Raw genomic sequence first — 21641 nt, 5'->3', positions numbered from 1 at the left:
GATGACCAAATTCCATTTTCAGCGCATATACATTATTTATACTTTATATACATATTAGAGCAGTCAGTTTAGCACGTTTTTATTAGCATTAATTTAAATGAATTTTAGCGGGATTAAATTTTTTCTTGCGAGATTAACGCAGCACACGCCACAGCGGATGTTACGTTGCTCTATAAATAAACCAGAAACAAAGCAACAAGCGCACTGCATAGGTCCACGCACGGTTGTTTTGCCAGCCACGGCACCGCGAGACACCGAAAACGGATACTTAATGAGTTTATGAATGGAAAGTTTACGTAAAAAGTTGCCAGATTGTTCCACTGATAAGACCAAAGTTACCTGTATCATCCAGGTATCAGGATGTATGCCACCGAGGCGGTGACATGACAACGAAAGTTCAGCAGTGCAGTGGTAGCGACCTGGCGAAAATAAAACGAACGAACGAGAATTCCGCGCAAGAAGGACCAACACAATCAACATAGCCTGACTGCTGTGTTCAAAGCAAACTTGAGAAAACCAAAGTATGCAACCGTGGCTTAAAGCCACTAAAGGCTGAGTCCTTCCTCGTTTACCGTAGATGTGCACTTTATAATGTTATAGTGCTCTGTTTTGATTTCATAAAAAGAGCTGTTAAAGCAGCCGTTGTGTGACAAAATATTGTTTTTCACTTGTTGTTGATGGACAGTCATATTGTGTGAGAGATTCTGTGTGAATAACTGCTCCAAGTGAAAAAATGTTCACGTAAAATTGAAAAATCGAAATTGTTATTTCAGTAAATATTTGCATTTTGCTCGTAGAAAACCGAGTCATGATTCCATGTTGATGAGAGCATTAAAACGGGAAAATAAGAAACGACAAAAAATGTGTCAGTAATCACGATTAATTTGTAGTTAATTTGAGTTAATTATGACAGTTGCATTTTTAACTAGATTAAACATTTTAATCGTTTGACAGCTATAATCTATCTATCTATATATATGTAAATGTATATATATATATATATATATATATATATATATATATATATATATAAACAAACAAAGCAGCACCACAGAGTCTTTGCCCGACAATTTACATCGGCAGCTGGAGCGTGGACGAGGCTAATCGTGCAGCAAACATCCATCACTCCTCTGCGGTGGCCCCGCGACGCCTTAACGAGTGCAGCGGCCTCGTCACCCCCGACTTGCCTCTCGCCACGTGGGTGTAAATCACGCCGTTTACACGGGTTGTGATGTTACACCCGTTTGCGGGGTCTGTAATTACCTCTGCTAAGGAGGTGGGGTTTTTTTTTCTTTTTTTTTAATCGTCACTTGTCTGTTCATTAGCAGGATTACCCCCCGCCTCCCAACACACACACACGAAAACTAATTGGGATACTTGTCAATACAGTAGCTGCTGGATCCACATGTTCACCTCAACATTTTTTTCCCGTGAAACCTATCCTCAGCTATTTGTTGAAAAATTCAACTTGAGGATTTTTGACAGTGACAACGAGGCGTTCTAAAGTAACAACGCCAGAGTAAAGCCCTGGTCAACAGATAGTTGGACAAGTCAAACCTGGGGTGGGTCGGGGGATATTCATCTCGTTCTTCCACCTTCTATCCATGATGTGCATGCACTCACAGCCAACAACAAGGCACTCTAAAATCAGCCACACCAGTCCAAACCCTGGTCCACATGCTGGCTGTAAAGTCAGATTATTTGGTTAATTTGTTCCCCAACCCACATCCTCGATATTCTGCCTTTTTCATTTTGAGGCGTGCACCCTTAGTCCACACAATGAGGCGCTCTAAAGGAGTCAAGCTTCCGGGCTGGGCCACCAATATTATCGATTGTAGAAAGACAGAATCATCTGGTTGGAGTGGAGAAAACATCGACGAAGATGCTGTTCTCCTCCTCGGAAGGCAGCGCAGCATCAATCCGATTGAGGGGCCGTTCGATGCCTTTACATCCGCCGGCAGGCAGGCAGGCAGGAGGGAGGGAGACTTTCTCAGGGTCACCGCTTTTTAGGAGCAGAGCGGCCCCGCGGTGGCTCCCGTGCGCCATTCATCACGTCGGAAAACAGAACGGCCCTGCCACATCCGCCTCTTTGTCACCCGTCAAAGGAAAGGAGCGGCGAGATCATCGTTCTTTTGGCGCCTGGCCATTAGCGGCTTTTAAAAAGGAGGACGAGGTTGCCCAAAGCGACGTGCCGAACCTGAATCAAAGCTGAACGTGGCTCGTGGTGTCGCGCCTGCCATCTTGGACTTCTGTTTTGGGGTCGGGGGGGGGGAGCTCTGATTTAAAGGACGATAAACATGGTCACGTGTCACAACTTATTTACTCTGCGGGGGCAACGAGGCACCTGTGCGACAAAGTGAATAAATAACAAAAGAAACTTTTCTTCTTTTTTTGGTTTGAATTCTTCCTCAGAGCTGACGTTTTGCAACCACGTACTCATTTCTACATGCGTCGGAGGGGAGGGCATTCGATTAGACCATGATAAGTGGCGGGGGGAGCGCAAATTGGACGCTGAAGTGGTCAGTCAATTCCTTTGGGGATCGAGCGGCGCGGACGGAGGGTTGCCGCAAGCTGCCACTAAAATGACGAGCGGAACTCATTATAAGGACCCTTCATTAGCCGCATCAACGGTGCAGAATAAATAAACGTGACTGAGTCCCCATGTGAGGCGTATCATTTGTCCTCATTAACGCTCGCAAACCAAGTTTGAGCTGGAACGCGCCCAAGTCAAGAAGGAGACTTTAAAAAAATATATATATATATATATAAATAAATTATGATTATGATGGTTATAATTGAAATCCCAACGATTCAGACGATAAGTTCATTCCTTTTTGGCCCAAACAAAACACACACCATCACGACAAATTGAGAGCATCCAATTAAACTACCATGCAAGTTTTTGGAAGGCGGGAGCAAACCGGAGTAACAAAAAAAAAAAAAAAAAAAACACCCAGACATCGAGAGAACATGCAAACAAACGCCACACAGGAAGGCCGGGTTCAAACCCACAATCTCGACACTGTGTGGCACATATGCTAACCAGTCAACCACTGTGCCGACCCACGATTCCATGTTGATGAGAGCATTAAAATCGGAAATAAAAATGTGTGATTAATTGCAATTAATTATGAGTTAACTATGACAGCTATGCATTTAGGCACGTTTAAATATTTTAATCGTTTGACAGCACTAATAGATAGATAGATAGATAGATAGATAGATAGATAGATAGATAGATAGATAGATAGATAGATAGATAGATAGATAGATAGATAGATAGATAGAGATAGATAGATAGATAGATAGATAGATAGATAGATAGATAGATAGATAGATAGATAGATAGATAGATAGATAGATAGATAGATAGATAGATAGATAGATAGATAGATAGATAGATAGATAGATAGATAGATAGATAGATAGATAGCAGTGAGGCTTCAAAGTTTGTGACTTTTTATACCCGCTGCGCGCTTAAGCGACGACAACCCTGGTCGTGCAAAAAAAAAAAAAAGGAGGTCAGGGTTGATCCAGACACATCCTTTCATCTGGATCCGGATAAACAAAATGGAATGGCGTGACGGCATCGGGACAAAATGGCAACCTGGTCAGATGAGCGCTTTATCAACGTCGACGCGGAGCTCAAGATGAAACTGTGACCTCCTTGACTCGAGGTGTTTTTGCGAAGCAACCGCAGATAAGTAAGCGCACAAGTGCCAATGACGTGCGACCTTGCTTGTGAATACCTGGTGGCGGTATGGATGAGGGAGGTGGGAGGGGGGGGCGGGTGGGGAGGTGACATCACCCAATCCAGCAGCCATCTTGCACATCTCCATATTCATTCAAACATACAGACGTGTCCTGACAGGCTGATTGGCCCCACATCAGCCTTTCATTAGCCACCTGCCGGCTTCCCAATTGCTAATATTTGTGCAGACGCGCCCGCCCGCGTGCACACAGGGATGCTCAATTTTTTTTTTTTTTTTTGCTAACACGTGAATGCACGCTGACATGTCCAATATGTCTGTTGCTCAGCCAGCTGGCGAACACGCCGAGGCGCTCAGATGCCACCTGGCCTTTGGCCACGCACGCACCCGCGCACGCTACCTGCAGTGGTCGGCGTCGACCGCGTATTGTCTTGCCAATGTTCTCTCAAGCGGAATGAAGCTTACCGCGTACTCCGTCGCCGTTTGTTTTGCCTTTTCGAGCGCGCCGTATTTGTGTTCACTGGAGCGCGTGAGAGGGAGCATTAAAAAAAAAAAAAAAAATTCATTTGACAACATCCACATTTGTTTGTAACTTGCTTTTAAATCATCTGACGTATAATTGTCGATTAAATTCCGGTTCCTGTTCAGGATTCCGGCCACGTTAGCTTCCCAGAAATGAAAAGGCTACACACGCACGCAAACACGCATATGTAACTGTATGCACAGGAACAAGATCCTGATTATCTCTACGCTCCAAATGAAGCCTTGTGGGTGAAAACGCCAGCTGCCGGGTCCCGCACGGCGTCGGAGCTGCGCGGCGCCACGTAGCCGGCGTGCCTTGAGGTTTGGATCCCGCTTGCTACGGCCACGCACACATTTCACAAGCCCCAAAAAGCGGCTGCCATGGATGGATCACTTGGTATGCAGGCTTTGGAGCCGCCGCTCTAATCCCAGCAAGGAGTGGAAGCTCCGTGCAGCAGCAGGAGCAGGAACAGGAGGAGGAGGCATTAAAGAGGACAGCTGAGGGGTAAATTGTTCACTTTGATCACACGTCGGCCATCTTGCGCTCTCCCGCTAACGCTTCGCTCTTGGCTGTGGACGTTTTGACGCCCACTTGAGGGATGTCGACATCTTCAGGGTGTGCGTGGCCTTCACGTGCCGGTTTTAGCGCCGGCAAAAGGCACTCCAGGATTGGACTCGTCGCCGTATCCCGCATGAGTTCACCTTATTGAACGAACGGTAACGAACGGCTCGGCCAGTCGTGATTATCGACTTGAATTTTAGTGTCACGTTTGGGATTTTTTCTCCCAGTGAAAAAGTTGAGATTGGTTCCAGGCGGCATGAGCTGTCCTCCTCCTCCTCCTCCTCCTCCTGAATGTTCTGCTTCCTGCAGACCGGCTACATTTGGAGCACTGCCACCTGCCCCTGGAGGGAGAACGTCACCGCCTGCCGCCCAAAACGCTTTTTGGCAGCGCGAAGCGTGATGAACACCCAATGATTGGCTTTTTTTACACGCCGGCGTCGCATTGTGCGGCACAAAGACAATCGGGGCACTTAATTAGCCGCATTATTCGACTAGGAGTGCGGAATAAATAATGGTGGGGGGACGGGGTGGGAAGTGTTTGCTGGCGACCTGCCCCGACGCGTTGGAGGGAGACCAGAACTTACAAGTCTGACAAGACGAGGGAGGAACTGTACAGTACCAATCGTGCCAAGAATCTGAAACCACCATTTATTTATCGCCCCCCCCACCCCCCCACACCACCAACAAGGCATATCCGGATCCCATCAGTGTGTTTAGAGCAGTGCTTAAGATATCGACCTGCCCCCCCCCCAACCCCCCCCGCCCCCCCCCCCCAAAAAAAAATAAAATCTCTCTTCACTTCAGATGTGATCAATTGATGGAACAAAAACCAAAAAAAAAAAAAAACATGGATGAATGCCGAGAGCCGAAAGGCAGTTTTCTTGTGTGAGGGCTGCAAAGAAGCGGCTGTGTGCCAACGTCAGTAAGCTGTGTAGCAGTCGCGCGCGCACCCACACACAAACACACACACACACACAGAGGAGACTCTCAAGGGGGGGCTTCAAGCATGCCGTGTCTCGAGGACGTGCCGACACAACATGACCTTGAGTTTGTGTTTACGTGCACCCAAATTCGACACATCTTTACCTGTGCCACTGATGGCCCGCTGAAGGAGTAAACCACCAAGATATATATCCCATTTCCGAACTGCTTTATCCTTTCTAGGGTCGCAGGAGGGTGGGGGGGGGGGGTGCTGGAGCCTATCCCAGCCGTCTGCGGGGGGACACCCTGAACCGATTGCCGGCCAATCGCAGGGCACGCAAAGACAAACTCCCACCTGCGCTCACACTCACACCTAGGCACAATTTGGACTGTTCAATCAGCCAGCCGTGCATGTTTTTGAAATGTAGGAGGAAACCGAAGTACCCGGAGAAAACCCACGCAGGCACGGAGAGAACATGCAAACTCCACACAGGAAGGCCTGAGCTGGGATCGAACCCGGTACCTCTGCAGTGCGAAGCCGACAAGCTAACCACTGGACTACCGAGCCGCTTTTATATATACATTCATTCATTCATCTTCCGAGCCGCTTGATCCTCACTAGGGTCGCGGGGGGTGCTGGAGCCTATCCCAGCTGTCTTCGAGCAGTAGGCGGGGGACACCCTGAACCGGTTGCCAGCCAATCGCAGGGCACACAGAAACGAACAACCATTCGCACTCACACTCACACCTAGGGACAATTTAGAGCGTCCAATCAGCCTGCCACGCATGTTTTTGGAATGTGGGAGGAAACCGGAGCACCCGGAGAAAACCCACGCAGGCCCGGGGAGAACATGCAAACTCCACACAGGGAGGCCGGAGCTGGAATCGAACCCGGTAACTCTGCAGTGCGAAGCCGACGTGCTAACCACTGGACTACCGAGCCGCTTTTATATATACATAAATAGAGATTTTATTTTTCGGGACGTGCATTTATTAGGGGTGTGCATTGCACGGTTAACTAATATAAGATAAGATAACCTTTATTTGTCCGACACTGGGAGGGGGGTGGAAATAAAGTGTTTCATTGCACAAAATAAATGTTTCAGAAAAGTCAAGTCAAGAGTATTTCTCGAGCACTTTCAAACAGCCATCGCTGCATACAAAGTGCTGTACATGGAGCGATTTAACATACACAATAAACAGTAAGACAAATCGGTAATAAAGGCGGTAGAAAGCACCAGACAGTAAAATCAAGAACAAATCCAAGTCATGCTAAGTCGAACGCCAAAGAATACAAAGAATACGCCACAACATGTCAAAGCTCTCCAGCGCCCAAACTATACACGTTATTGACGTTCAAAGAAATAGCAACCGATAAGCAGCGTCAAAATTGATCATGTCACTGCATCGGGATCAATTCCGCATGCAAGTATTCCGATTTTCGCTCATGCACCGACTCGACGCAAAAAAGTTTCTATTTTTTCCGTCCGTCGCGTTCGCTTCTTCTGAGAAGGTGAAAGTGGTCCTCCGCGAAGCAAAAATTAATACGAGTGAATCGAATTAGGCCCTTGCGAATGGAATCGAATCAATTTTGGAAAACGGAATCGATAGCCTGCCCTATTTAACGCTCTCTTTTTTTCACGAACCAATCACAAAAGGCCAAACACGTTGCTGGCAAATATGCAATTGGGTGGCATCGTGAAAAGTTTCCAACTTTGAAAGGAATTTTGCAACTGAATTTTCTCCCTTGCCGACAGTGAATGGGAAGAACCTTCCCGGGGGAGTCACATTGAGGGCCGATCTCACGATGGGGGCGCCTCCGAGGTGTCCCTCTGCTCACTGTGAATTAATTACAGCGTCACACATTCGAACCCGTACAAACTCACAGAGCTCTTAATCAAACGTCAGAAGGCGCTCATTAGTTTGATCACGGAGCCTTTAATAGCGCCTTTTACTGTACAAACCCCGCCCGCCCCTTTAAAGAGACGCCATTGTGCGCCACCAACGTACGGTATATTTAGCATGGCCCCGGAAGCTAATTCCCATTAGCATATTCATAACGCAGGTCTCTTTCACCACTCGCGGATTTGTCACACTTGACTGGCGGCGTATTCCACTCTCGGTGAAACAATTTCTCCGTTGACATGCATGAGGAGAGGTGGCGGCGGTGCGGGTGGCGGGTGTCACTTTCATGTTTGTCGGGTTCACACGCTCCACCCGCCCCCCCCCTGTCGGTGGATTGCACTCGGCGGAGGAATGGAAACGCAGCCAAGGAGAAAATAAATACATTTTTCTCAGCTCGCGTCTATTAGACTGCGACGCCCACGACATGACAGACCATCGGAAAGGCAACGAGGCACTCTTAAACCCGTTTACGTGCAACGCCAATCTGAGTCATTTCTAACACGGGGCGGCCTCGGTTGTCAGGGTCAAAGGTTCGCGACTGCGCCGTACAATCGTTTATTTCCAACCGACACTCTAAGTTCATTTGAATAGATTGTCAAAGTGCGGTGTGCCGGCTCCCTCTAGTGGCAAATGGAAGCATCAGCAAATTGAATGGCTTACGATAGTATCGAATCCCCTTTTTAGTAGGACGGCGCGCGGCTCGACGATGAGTCCAATTAGCCGTTGAAGAGCTAACAGCGAATTTCCCGATTCGACTCGGAATGCGTCATACGTCGACGTCATCCGAGGGGAATGTTTCGACAGCGCGTCCCGTCTCGCTCGATCTGCCCCAATAACGTGGCGAGCTAGCATGCCTGAAAACTACGTACGCCCGACATTCAAGTGGACGCCTCAGAGTACCTATTGGAATATTTGGCCGACTCACGCAGGCCTAGCGACGGGAATATTTAGCCGTGTTAGCAACGAAAACGAAGGGGAGTTTTCTTGGACGCTGGACCTGAGAGATGAATACTAGCTAGCTAGGATGAGCCTAAATAAGTAAACAACAATGATGGAGTTCAAATGGGACCAAAGAGAAAATAACATCCTTTGTTCTGCCATTGGCCGAGGGACGTCGCGGGATCTCGGAAGTCATGATTTGAAGCTAAACAGATTTCCTATCAACAAGCCGGTGTAGGCTAGCCTCGGATACGTTTCAACGCGATAAGTGAATCTGGTTTTGTCAACGTAAAATCAAGATGAAGTGCAATTCAAGCGTTTAACATTTCCCATTCTGATCAAATTTCATTTTTCATATTTTGAAAAATAAACCGGGCGGCCCGGTAGTCCAGTGGTTAGCACGTGGGCTTCACAGTGCAGAGGTACCGGGTTCGATTCCAGCTCCGGCCTCCCTGTGTGGAGTTTGCATGTTCTTCCCGGGCCTGCGTGGGTTTTCTCCGGGTGCTCCGGTTTCCTCCCACATTCCAAAAATATGCATGGCAGGCTGATTGAACACTCTGAATTGTCCCTAGGTGTGAGTGTGAGCGTGAACGGTTGTTCGTCTCTGTGTGCCCTGTGATTGGCTGGCAACCGATTCAGGGTGTCCCCCGCCTGCTGCCCGAAGACAGCTGGGATAGGCTCCAGCACCCCCCGCGACCCTAGTGAGGATCAAGCGGTTGGGAAGATGAATGATGAATGAATGAATGAATGAATGAAAAATAAACCCGAGACGGATGGCGAATACCAGATTTTTGCACTCCACTTCTACATATTAAAGGTCACGACGCTTTTGGATTTTAACGTTGCTCATGTATTTTTCGGTTGAAGAACAACCGAAGCGGCCGAGTGAATTTGCTCTTTTCATCGCGTCTTCGTAACGCGCTGGTCCGAAATCCAACACTGAAAATGTCGCGAAACAGCATTTCCGAGTTTCCGAGGCATTGTGGCGGAACGGACGCGCTTGTGCGCTTTCCTGAGAAAATGTCACAGAGGATCCACCAAGTCTTCATTTGAAAGTCTTTCCTGCAGAGTGACTCAACAGCTCTTGGCCAGACCCGGATCCATACGCTTCCAACAACGCAAAGTCCGACTTGGAAAGAAAGGATGGAAAAAAAAAAAAAAAAAAGGCGCTCCATAAAGGGCCGAATGCCAAACGCAGCAGATTTGGTTCAAGGCAAAATTGGAGAGTGAACCTCCATTGATCATTCAGGGAAACATTCCACACCCACCTGCACTAGTTGACAAACCACCATGAAAGCAGACCCTGGATAACATTTTACACCCCACACCGGTTTTGAAGCCATTTAGGGACATTTTTTCATGTTTTTTTTATTTATTTTTACTCCAGAATCAAGGCATTCAATCCCCAGTACGTCTCTTTTTTTTTTCACATGGCAGGATAACAAAGGGTTTGAAAATGGCTGGCGCTGAATGAGTTCAACATACTCTCATTATAACTGCAAACTGTATCCCATATGTGTATTTTTTTTTTTTTGGATGTCGCAACAATGGTTTTCATTAATTATTCATTGAGCTCTGAAGAACAATGCGGAAAAAGAAACTCGAAACCCCAACAAAATGCATCAAGAGTTTCCCTGCTCCTTCTTATCTCAGTCCGGGACAATATTGCATATTAATAATCTCCGTCTCTCAGATTATTTCTCTGGTTGCCCGAAGAAAGAAGAAGAGATGATTACAGGAGTATTTGAAGAGTCCGTGTGCCAAGGGGCTATTGGCATATTGGCATATTGGCACCCCTTGCCCCCCCCCCACCACCACCACCACCGCATCTCGTATGAGCTTCCTCTGTGCCCCTCTGCCATCGTTGCGGCAAACGTGTCAGGTTAGACATTCTCCGCACTCGTGGCACCCCCCCCCCCAAAAAAAAGGGAGTCATCCTCCTATCGCCACTTAAGTTTGAAAAGACCAGCGGGATGGTAACTGCAGGACATGACGTTGATGCAAACATTCATTCATTCATTCATCTTCCGAGCCGCTTGATCCTCACTAGGGTCGCGGGGGGTCCTGGAGCCTATCCCAGCTGTCTCCGGGCAGTAGGCGGGGGACACCCTGAATCGGTTGCCAGCCAATCGCAGGGCACACAGAAACAAACAACCATTTGCACTCACACTCACGCCCAGGGACAATTTAGAGTGTTCAATGAGCCTGCTACGCATGTTTTTGGAATGTGGGAGGAAACCGGAGCACCCGGAGAAAACCCACGCAGGCCCGGGGAGAACATGCAAACTCCACACAGGGAGGCCGGAGCTGGAATCGAACCCGGTACCTCTGCACTGTGAAGCCGACGTACTAACCACTGGACTACCGGGCCTCCTTGATGCAAACAAAGAGTTCCAAAGCTTTTTTGACCCCAAGCGACCACTTAAGGAATCAAGAGCGATTAGCCCAGAGCAGTTAGCATGCCTATCATAACAGCCTCGCTTTGACTAAATGTCTCTAACTGGCATTCCGGTGGGAAAGATCCAGCGTTAACCCATGGCAAACGTTCCTTTCGCATCCCTTGAAGGAGTCGATTTGAACTTCAAACACGACGCTCGGCTTTTTTCATTTCTTTCCACCGCGCTAGCGAGCGCCGTTCCCTCACCATCTTGAAGGTTTTGGAAAAAACGTTTTGGCAGTATGCTTCCTGAAATGCCCCCGCACATCAAATGACAACCCTGCACTGCGCTTTGAGGCGCCACACAAAACTAAGGTTTTTGTTATTGAACCACAAAAACATGGTGTGACTGTCAGGGAAGAAGTGATTGCCATGAAGAAGAGGAAAGAAGTGCGCGGCTTTTTCGAAAGGCTGTTAGCAATGACTGAGCGCGCCATTCACTGACTGCACCCCCTGCCTGTCAGTGACGGAGACTCTCCACGCTTTTTCTAGCCACAGTTATACTCGCTGGCGTCCAAATGTATCACTTTTTGGGAAAGCAAAATTTGTACGATTACGTTGCATCATCAGAAACAGCAACACATTTTAGACCCTGCGGATTGGTCAAAATTTTGTATTGTGGATTGACATCAAATGAAATATGACATTGGCCAAATTTGATTTGGTTTTGGCCCAATGGCAGCGACTGAAATCGAGCTGGTTGGTCTTTAGCGCGAATGACGGATGCAATATAAGCGCAAATTGTGAACGGGAGCGGAAAGGCAGCAAACGCACGGGTGGCAAACATATAACCTGCGGGAACGCTCATCTCAAAGGCACCCAGGCACGCACAGCACGTTGTAAACACCAGAAACGGCACGCGCACGCAGCAGCTGCCGTCAACCTGCTGCGCGGGGGGGGTGGGGGGGGGGTGCTCAGACCTCCGCAGTCCACACGGTATGTATGAACTACGTTTCTAAAGTCTAGAAGGATGAACTGTGCCTTGAACTAAGCCTGGAATTTAAAAAAGCAGGAAGTCTTGGACTTCAGGCAAAGCCATCAAATGTAAAAAATAAAAGCTAAAAAACGAGCAAACCAAAAAAAACTAAACATTGTAAATTTCTCGACTAAGTTCCTATCTGTAGACTCAACTCGGAGCAATTCAGCTTTATTTATAGAGCACTTGAAAAAAGCTGCACACAGAGTAAAAATCAGACGTAAATACACAGATGATTAAAAGATGAAATTATGAACAAAAATAGCCATGCGTACGTGCATTATCCGAAAGGCTTCTCTTCACGAGTCGATCCCAACTGTCTTTGGGGAGTCGACGGGGAACATCCTGATTGGTTGACACCCAATCGCGAGCCACACAAGACAAACCACCATTCGCACTCACAATCCCACCGACGGGCAATTTAGGTTTCACGAACCTGCCACGCATGTATTTAGAATGTGGGAGGGAAGCGGAGTACCCGGAGAAAACCCACGCAGGCACAGGGATAACATGCAAACTTCACGCAAGAATTCGAACCTGGCACCTCTACACTGTGAGGTGGACGTGCTAATCAGTCCAACACCATGCCGCTACGAGGAAATATATAAAAAAAATTTGAAAATATTTAAAAAAGAAACATCTGGCAGGATCATTTAAAAAGAACTCTAACATGAGCCAGTCAAGGTAGGCCAGAATTGACGATATGTGCTTCCTCAGACAAGTTCCAATGATACGACCAGCAGCAGTATTTTGGAACAACTGGAGATGTTTGAAGGAGGACTGGGTGACGCCAAAACAAAATGCATTCGAGCAACAAAAGATGGATTCAACATCACCAATTTGACACCCAAGTTCAAGACTGTTGGACTCTAAGACGTTCATCTTGTCTTTGTCCGACCTATTGTGACTATTAGCTTGAGAGAAGACGCGAGGGGGCCCGACAGGGTAGAATGTACAAGGGCTACTGGGACCAAACACTAGGACTTCTGTTTTCTTTTCATTAAAGAAGTTTAGTTGCTTTCCTCGAGACAGGACAGAAGTGAACATAATGAGAAAGTGTCCTTTTGGCTCAGCGGGTCATCGATTTGACATCCTGACAGAGCTGTTAAAGGAAACACCGCACATTCTTAAAATGGAACCCAGGAGCAGAACATACAATGAAAACAGCAGGGGGCCCCAAAATTGAACTCTGTGGAACACCATATGATTGTGAGGCAGAGCGGGACTCAGAATAACCAAAGGGAACAAGAAACAAGTCCTGCCTACCTAAACCACACTCGGAGGCTTCCATTAATTCCCACTTGCTGCTGCAAACAAGAACCAAGAAGAATTTTCGTACGTCACACCAAGACAGTTGAAACAAGCAAATCCTCGTCTCGAGGTTCTGTATAAAATGTGGTCTGATACCACTTCATATCGGTGTCAATCACAACTGAGGATTATGATTGTTATTATCTTGTATTGACCCTCGTTAGTTTGGCATCATTAAAATCGGAATTACAGACTCGGAGGCGGCACAGATTGCCGTGTTGCGCGGGTGCCGGCAATGCTAATTGGAGACAAGCTGACCCACAAAAATCGGGTCCCTCCCCTCACAGAATTCCCAACAAGGGTTTTGTTTCATTTCATCCGACAGCGTTTTCGCTCTCTCTCCAGTCGCGATGCGTCTGGATTTTACAAAGCAGGCGGTGGGGGGTGGGGTGGGGGGTGGGGGGGGTTTTGATGGGATGTTCCTGCTTCCACCTTCTGCCAGGGAAGCTCGCGGCCCAGCGTGACAGAGACTCACATCAAATAAAGCCGCTGGGAAATACGGGAAAGCTTTCCCCGAGATAGAAATAGAGATTAGGCTCCAACTTGAAGCCCCTTGAAGATGGAGCTAATCCTCCGCGCCGGGTTTGCGGATTGATCAGGGCCACTATTTACACAACCGCCACCACCTTCGGGGGCACAATTAGAAGCCAACAATTGAGCAAGCTCACTCTTTTTCCTCTCAGAACTGCTTTCGGATGACTTAAGAGGCGGTGATAATGACAATGAGGTCATGGTTGGGGAGGGGTGGAGGTGGGGGGTGGGGGGGGGGTTGCCATTGTGACAGATGTGGGAAGACGTACCGGCCACGCCGCGAAAATCAGCTTAAAATAAAATAAACAAACCCAAAAACAAAAGGACAACATCTGTCAACCTAACAGGATTTGACTTGATTCTTAAAACTATGCGTCCATTTTCTATCCCGCCTACCTTATCCTCAGGTAGCCTTTTCCCTCCTACCTACATGGAGATTTCTTATTTTTAAGCCAAACAGTCATAAAATAAATCACTCCGGTGTACAGAGTGAGTGCTTTTGCCACGTCTGGTGGCACAGGTATAACGCGAGAGCTTGTCGCGCCCACCTGCCTGCATCGCCTTTCCATCGCAAAGAAGCCGAGTGGGCGAGAAACAAAGAGAGAGCCGAAGGGAGGAAGCGTCATCCGTCCAGAAAACCTGACCGCCTTCTTATTCAAAGTCAGAAGATTCCTCTTGCATGCGCCTCGTCTTGGCAAGGAAAACGATTCCGACGTTTACATCTCAAAGCCCCCGAATTTCACATGTGGGCAGTGGCTGGGCGCTGGCACGACCGCTTTAGAGCACCTCGTCGTCCCGGTAAGGAAAAAAAAAGCCACGCCCTGCGACCTATGAAGCAGCATTCATGTTTCCAGGGACATAGAAGACCCTCGCCAGCTTCGCGAGGTGTTTTCGCACATTCAGAGACACGCCCACACCGTTGGACCGCTTGATGTTTCGCCATTTTGAAGTCTCATTTGACATCCTTTCCTCATTCACATTTGGCCTGGTTGGTCAGAGCAATCTTCTCCGTGGGTGTCCCATTTAGACGGTGAAACTCTTTTAGAATCTAGTGCAACACATTTGCTGAGTACATTCATTCATTCATCTTCCGAGCCGCTTGATCCTCACTGGGGTCGCGGAGGGTGCTGGAGCCTATCCCAGTCGTCTTCGGACAGTAGGCGGGGGACACCCTGAACCGGTTGCCAGCCAATCGCAGGGCACACAGAAACAAACAACCATTCGCACTCACACTCACACCTCGGGACAATTTAGAGTGTTCAATCAGCCTGCCACGCATGTTTTTGGAATGTGGGAGGACACCGGAGCACCCGGAGAAAACCCACGCAGGCCCCCGGGGAGAACATGCAAACTCCACACAGGGAGGCCGGAGCTGGAATCGAACCCGGTACCTCTGTACTGTGAAGCCGACGTGCTAACCGCTGGACTACCGGGCCGCCCCTTGCTGAGTACAATCTGTTGTATTTAACTTTGAAGTAAAGCTAAGAACAAGTTGTACTAGTACGAGGTGACTGTATTTCATCTTGGTCATTTTTTTCAAGCGATACTTGGTGTGAAAGTTGTACGAGCGCGCTTACCCGAGGACAAAGACGATCCTCGTACGCGGCGCTCATGCTCATTATAAAAAAAAATAAAAATAAAAATGCTCAACAGCTTGCCATAAGAGTACGAAGTTGAGTCTTGTATTGGGCTCATGTTGATGTTCTTTCCTCTCTGGCAGTCTCCCACACAGTCACCCCCCCCCCCTCTCCCCCCCGCCGCCGCACTAATTGCTAATCGACGTGACTCAGAAATGTACCTGCGGCTTTGTTTTTCTCCGCCTCCTTTCCTCTGCAAACCGGATAACGACGGGGGGCGAGCATCGCCGACGCCCTCGACACTCGCTAACTGCACAAAACACGTTTCGCCTTCCCGTCGTCGTTAAAAGTCGCACTCGCCTCATCCCCCGGCGAGCGAAGCGGCTCGGGGGAGGGCTGCGTGATGCGGGCTCGCGAGAGCGGCTTAGGGCAGAGGAGAAGACGGCGCCACCTGGAAATTTGTTACGGGGGGCAGGTGTGGGATGGTGCAAAAAAAAAAAAAAACATCTGGACCGCCCAAAGGCATTTTACAGGGGAGGGGGGGAGCTGACAGGTGTTCAAATAATTTTGAAGCGGCTGTTAAAATTGAGGAAACTGTTTCGGGATTCCGCTGCGAAACTTCAAAGAGCAGCAGGTGAACGTTCCTCGCTAACGTGATCCCTAACCATATTCCTCAATGCCAAACATAAGACATTGGAACAATGATTTCTGAATATGTGGGGGGGCTCCAGAAGAGCAACCAAACCGCTGGAAGACCTGCGCCAAGACTCCGTAATGGATTTCCAGGGAAACATGACACGGGAACTCTGGGCCGTGACGGCGAAGCCGAAGAAGGACACGACGGGGAAGTTGGGCAGAAAAACAAAAGCGCTCCGTTTTGGCGAGAGAAAACTAGAAAGGCGTGCAAGAAACTGGCCTGCTGGGTTTTTTTTGTACGACGAACAAAAGAAAAGACAGCAAGGTATTAAAAAAAAAAAAAAAAAAAAAAAAAAAGGAATGTCGCTACTTTTAGCTCCCTTTAGTGAGTGTCCACAAAATAAAACGTTGTCATCGGCAAACAAAAAAAGCACCGGATGACGATCTTATCCGTGGAGTCCAGTTATCCCCAAAAAGGTTTTGATGCTTTTTTTTTGTTTTGTTTTCTGGCATCAAATCAAATGGGACAAAGGCAGTCCGTAGAACGTTAATCGTTACACTGTCGCTCTTGCGCACACTGGGGAAGTTCGGTAACCCAAAATGTTGAAAGAGCCATATAGGACCAAAATAAACAAAAAACAAAAATGTCTGGAGCCGCAAAAAAATAAAAAGCCTTCGAATGAAGGCAACACATGCTGTATGTAGCTACATGAGCTATATTAGCCTGCTAGCAACATGACTAAATTGGCCACAAATACACAACAAGCATTCATGATTAAAAGTTTTTTTTTTTTTAACAACAGCCCGCTTACGACATCCCGCCCTGCTAATAGAAACATGTGTCACAGGCCATGACGTGAATATTTGTTGACGAAATGTTGACGTTTAATATTTATTCAACACATTTTATAGTATCAGAAAACGTTAATGTTTGTCCTCTGACAGAAACCATATTAAAAACAAAAAAATATATTTCCCTCCCATCTTTTTCCATTTTCAAACATTTTGTAAAAAGCTCAAGGGAGCCACAAGGGAGGCGCTAAAGAGCAGCATGAGGCTCGAGAGCCGCGTGTTGACGACCCCCGAGTGAAGCAATGAAGGCATCGTGACAACTTCCGAAACACCGCAGTTAGCGTGAATCACTGATTTACGACTTTGAACCACCAGTCGTCACCCACCGTTCGAAAAACATATCTTGATGCACCAAAAAGGCGCCCCCCCCCCAAAAAAAAGACACCAAAGTTGTTCAGCAAAAAAATCCTTTCGGCGTGCAAAAACGGTTTCATTAAACTTGCGTTCGATCCGATTGGATAGAGAAAACGACTCATTTTTCCTGCAACCTACTGAGTCACTTAATTGTGAAACTCTTCTTTGTGGATTATAAACATCTGCCTTACGCTGCCCCCTGAAGGCCTAAGCGTGCATGCCAGACTGAGCACCACGTCAATGGGCACCCACGCATGAAAGCAGGATGCACAAAGTGGTTTTGTTTCTGTTTTTTTGTTTTTGTTTTAAGATAAGATAAGATATCCTTTATTTGTCCCACACTGGGGAAATTTACAGCCTCCAGTTAGCTCGTTAGTTCAGATTGGATTTCACGTGTAACTTCCTAACATAATTACAGCATTTGGAGTCAATACACACAAAGGATCCAATGATGACTTTGACTCATGTAGGAAAGATTCCGACTTCCATTTTTTTTTTTTTTTAATCCCGACGAGGGAGCTTCTTCTCACTGCACTTATTAATAACACTTACAGTCTATCCTGCGGACACAAGACGAACAAAAAGTGTCATCCGAACCCCCACGCTCCCCTGTGACAAAATGATTTATGTCAGGCAGCCAGGGGCGATTAGCAAGCGCTCGGCGGTGCCGGGACAGCTCCGGGATGACCGCGCCGGATGACGAGCCGCAGGAGCGGCTGGAATTCACGTGGAAGGAGGACGGTGGGGGGAACGCAAAGCAATGACGGACGATGATTTACAGCGCCGAGGCTTTTGGAGTGCCTCGGACAAGGGCCGACCAGATAAATGACGAGAAAACGTCTGCTCACATGTGCAAACAATTTACTCGCCACAGAACAACCGGGGCCAAATGAATTGTCTGTTCTGCATGTGAAGCGTGAACAAATGCCTTTCGTATTAAGTCCGGAACAGGCACACACGCACACACACACACACACACACACACACACACACACACACACACACACACACACACACACACACACTTGTATAACCACGTGTGTGTGTGCAACGACAAGCTCTATAGATCACAGCATCCCCGCTGCAAATACGTTTATTTATTTATTTGTTTGCCTGTTCGGATTACAGCCTCGTGTTGGCATGTACATCTACGCAGGGAAATAAGGGGGGGGGGGGGGGAGATATGTGAATATGCAAATCCACAGGTTACGAATTGGGATTATGCAGAGGTCGAATGTAGTTTTTAGTTGTAATATCACCAATCACCACTGGGAGGTAGACATGTATTTTTTATTTATTTTTTCACTGTCCTATTCTCCAGAGTAGGCCGAATATTTTTTTGGGCAGATTTGGATTGACATTCAGGACCATTAAGAACAGAGTACCTTAATATTTAAATTTCGAGCCAGTTGATTTTTGTACTTGCACATAATGTTGGGTTCTTGTTCAATAGTTTTGTGCCATTTTTGAATGGTCATTTTTATGCAAGAGCCCCTTGTGGCGGAAGTCAAAATTACAGGATGCGATTGGTTATTTTTGCTTCAAGCCCTTTGTTGTTGTGCTCGGATAGTGGATCTTTGATACATGCTTTGAATAATGTATTCTCAAAAATGAACCATATATTTTGTCCATTTTTAAAAGAGCATTTTGGTCACAAATTCGGTTCGAAAAGTGGATGGTTCTACTTCGCCCTCACTGATGAAAAATTGTGCCCCCCCAGCATTGTAATTGCCCATCTCTGTCTTAAGCCAACGCCAATGTACTACAGAGCGTGTAAGTGACTTTTGTGCTACAGTATACTGGCGCTTAAAAAAGAAAAAGTTTATTCCTTGAAATTCTCTTTCGAGCCTCTTATCATCATCCTACATTCATATTTTCCACAACACCGCTATTTTTGCTTGTTAAAAAACAAACCAAAAAAATTGCGGTGGATTTTCAGGGGATGGTTACAGACGAATGGCATTTAATCAAAGGAATTTCAGATTTGGGATTTTATTTGTCGTGCGAGGTGACCAGTTTACAGCCGGCGAGCGGACGGCTCCGTCCGCTGTCGCGCAAACACCGAAAGCTAATTAAACGGCCGCGCTTTTGCATGCTCCGCCGTGTCCAAGTGGTGTTATTATGCAAGCAGTCAGCACATTTCCACTTTTTAATCTTTATTTCTGAGCGCCGATGCCCTGGTCTTGTTCACAGGGGGGAAACTGTTGCGCCCGGAGTAAATATATTAAAATTGATCTCCGGCACATTTACAAGGAACCTGCCCAATATGAAAAATATCAACAAAAATACCTCAGACAGTCGGCTAGTAATAAAAAGAAGGTCCTGGTGTGTATTATGAGACCTCCGCTGCTTTGACCCCATCAATATTGGATGCATAAAAATCTTGACGATGTGAACTTTTATCCCCCATTCCACGTGTGTGGTTTCTTTCTCGGCGCTCCTTGAAAATCTGCGTGCTCTGGTTCTAAACGGGGGGGGGGGGGTTGACTTTGAAAGCTGCTGAGCTGCGGAGATGAGAGCTCATTCAAAATGTCCACTCGCAGCAAAAAAAAAAAAAAAAAAAGGACGCACGGCGGGATCCAAACAGCAATTATGCTGCCAGTCATGTCAGAAGGATATCACGGTGCTCCTCACGTGTATCGTCTCCAACGATGGGGGTGGTCTTCACTTGGTTAGGCTCAGGTGCGTCCGCTTGGCTCCTCTGGGATGTCGGCCGCTCAACATTGGAAGGAAAATAAAGATGCTGCAGGCAGCGAGCATCTATCAAGGGCTCTGCTCATAAATGTCAGCTCTGGAGAAATTAAATGGCACAATTTGTCCGTGTTATTGGGCTGGGATGAACCTTTGAATGAGGAGGAATCAAACGGAGCTCCTTCTCCGGCTTAATCATAAAATGCCTGTCGCTGACTAAGTGGAGATGATGGTGAAAAAGAGGTTCATCAAGTCGATGGTTGAGGCTATTCCCAGCCGTTTTGGGACAGGAGGCGGGGGACACCCTGAACTGGTTGCCGGCCAATCGCGGGGCACGCATGCACGATCACTCGCGCTCACAATCACTATGCCGCGCAAGCACGGGGAGAACATGAAAATTCCACACGGAATTAATATTAAGTCACCATTCACAAACGCCAGGACACAGCAGGCGGATTGACAGTCTTGAAACAATAAAAGCGTCCAACGGATGGTCCAATGGTCGTATCAATGGCTAAAAACTCCACCGAGGCCAAGCGATGCTAATTTGGATTCACAGAAATTGCGATATCGCATTTGCAACGCACCGACAGTCAGTTTTCGACAAACTATGGGTAACGTTAATATATTATGAGAACAGTTTTGAAATGAATGTTTTGCAAACGGCTATGAGAGTTTGCGTGTCGACACTTGGTGACGTGAAAAAGGAAAGACTCGCTAATAGCTAACTAACATGACGGACGTCATTTCGTGTTCGCGCCGACGTTACTTCACGCAGAGAAGTAGCGACTCGTTTTCAGAGAAATACTTTTACCGTTGTAGCGTACTATATTTTGATTTCGTGGGGAGAACACTGTCTTGAAGTGAACGTTTGCGACCACCTACGAGAATTATTATGTTGACAATTGGCGGTACAAATACCATAGACTCACAGCTAGCTAACTAGCATCCGCTCATTTCTGCTCTGACGTTATCTCACAAAGAGCAGACAAGGAGTGACTCATTTTCTGGAAAATAATGTATCCAACTACATTTCGATCGAGTAGGATAATGCTGTCCCGAAATGAAAATTAGCAACCAGCTTCGAGAGTTAGCGTGTCTACAAGCGGTGATATAAAAACCAACGATTCGCCACTGGCTAACTAGCATGACTTACGGCAGTTCCTTTCCACTCTGATGTTACTAGCAGAGAAGCAGTTACTCATTTTCTAAGAAATCAGTACTTTACCAACTGTAGCCCACTGTAACCGACTATTTTGATTTTAGTTTGAAAAAAATACAATTGTTTATTTATTTTAATCTCCGTTTTATGAACGGGCTCTGTCATTCACCGGCACGTTTAAAAACAACTTTTAAGATACCCAGCTCTTGGAAAATCCACAGTTTGATCATCCATGAACAAGCCTTATCCAGTGTTCACGTTTCAGTTAATTTAGCGGTAGCAGTTAGGAGAGTGTTCGCAGGCAGCAGAACTTCCAAGAGTCCTTCAAAGTACACAGCCACAGGTATTCATTGACAAGAAGGCGCACAGTTAACGGCTTCCCCGCAGCTGTGTAGCGTCCCGGCCGCACAAAGGCGGTGACAACCAAGCGATGTCGCCGCCATGCAACATCCACCACAAAGACCGCTCTTGTTTACAAAGCCCGTAAATGTCCATATAAAAGCCGCGACGCAGACAAGCGGACTCTTGTCGCCCGTTGACGACATTTCCAAAAAT

The 21641-nt window shown here is 47.1% G+C and overlaps 1 protein-coding gene across 5 annotated transcripts in view; it reads right to left on the bottom strand.

Moving 5' to 3' along the window:
• The window catches only part of sorcs2 (sortilin-related VPS10 domain containing receptor 2), a 90464-nt gene that overhangs the window by 65519 nt on the left and 3304 nt on the right, over window positions 1–21641 (bottom strand). The window lies entirely within an intron of this gene.

Source organism: Hippocampus zosterae, chromosome 1, assembly GCF_025434085.1.
Source record: "Hippocampus zosterae strain Florida chromosome 1, ASM2543408v3, whole genome shotgun sequence".
NCBI classification, from domain to species: domain Eukaryota; kingdom Metazoa; phylum Chordata; class Actinopteri; order Syngnathiformes; family Syngnathidae; genus Hippocampus; species Hippocampus zosterae.
Note: the sequence above shows the minus strand (reverse complement) of the source record. Positions and strands in the feature narration are given on the sequence as shown.